Raw genomic sequence first — 1594 nt, forward strand, 5'->3', positions numbered from 1 at the left:
GACGTGGTTTTAACAGGCATGGGTCAGACAATGGCAAACAGGTATATCGAAGGCAAGGCAAGAATAATCCTAGGGCTAGCGAAGGTCAACGAACGGCGAACAGAATCAAAAGGGCAAGACTAAAGGGATAAATCCAGGAAAACAGGCAAAGATCAGAAACCGAGAAAACAGACAAGGCAAGGCAAGACTAGGCTAGGCTAGGAAGCTAATGAGGGCTCTGTAGAGTAGCTATCACTGCTGGCGATAAGCGCATACAATACTCGGCCGTTAGAAGGAGTGAGATGGAGTGTTAAATAGTGAGTGAGTGATATGAAACAGCTGTGTGCAATCAGTGCAATGAATAATGGGATATGTAGTCCGGGGTGATATGCAACAGTGTGTAGTGCGAGAGTCATTGAAAATGGAAAGGTGACCTCTGATGGCTAGCAGACAGAAGTTCATAGACTGGATACATAACAGGAACCTAGGTGTGCTATTTGATAGCAATCTTTCGTTAGAAAGCCACGTTTCTAGCATTTGTAAAACTGCATTTTTCCATCTCAAAAATATATCTAAATTACGACCTATTCTCTCAATGTCAAATGCAGAAATGTTAATCCATGCGTTTATGACCTCAAGGTTAGATTATTGTAATGCTTTATTGGGTGGGTGTTCTGCACGCTTAATAAACAAACACCAACTGGTCCAAAATGCAGCAGCTAGAGTTCTTAATAGAACTTTTTATAATTGTATACTGGTATTTTATTATAGGCCTAGGTATTTTAACCATTCTCTTATTAAAGGAAAAATTATGAAGATTACTGAACAACAAAACTGGACATCTAGTGAAATTAGTTAATGATTTTCAGCTATGATTTATAATTCACAAATCAGCTTACCTTATGAAAGCTTATTTGTCGATCTCAGCAACTTCCCAACACCACTATCACCAAATAACGTTGCATGATATACCATCAAGGTTCAATGCAGCTTAAAACAAGCTTACCTCTTTCCAGCTGTTCGCAGAAAAAATACATGATACAACATTTGTATTTCAGTGGATGTATGTCAAGCAATTAAATTAAAACCAGTGCAATATTTTTCTCTGTAATTACTGTGCCAATATACACTTGTTCTACGTTTAAACCCAACTTGTTCCTCCCTTATTCCATGAAATTACAGTGTAAATACAACAGTTGTGGGCTGTAAATTAAAGTGGTGCTTGTTCCCCCCTTATTCCATGTAGATACAGGATAAATACAACATTTGGGGGCAGTAAACTAAAGTGGTGCTTGTTCCCCCCTTATTTCATGTAGTTACAGGGTATATACAACAGTTGCGTGCTGTAAACTAAAGTGATGCTTGTTCCCCCCTTAGTCCATGTAGTTACAGGGTAAATACAACATCTGGGGGCAGTATACTAAAGTGGAGCTTGTTCCCCCCTTATTTCATGTAGTTACAGGGTATATACAACAGTTGCGTGCTGTAAACTAAAGTGATGCTTGTTCCCCCCTTAGTCCCCTTAGTCCAAGGGTAAATACAACATCTGGGGGCAGTAAACTAAAGTGGTGCTTGTTCCCCCCTTATTTCCCTTATTTCAAGGGTAAATACAACA

The sequence above is a fragment of the Sinocyclocheilus rhinocerous genome, unplaced genomic scaffold, assembly GCF_001515625.1.
Source record: "Sinocyclocheilus rhinocerous isolate Xijiao unplaced genomic scaffold, SAMN03320098_v1.1 scaffold2261, whole genome shotgun sequence".
NCBI classification, from domain to species: Eukaryota; Metazoa; Chordata; class Actinopteri; order Cypriniformes; family Cyprinidae; genus Sinocyclocheilus; species Sinocyclocheilus rhinocerous.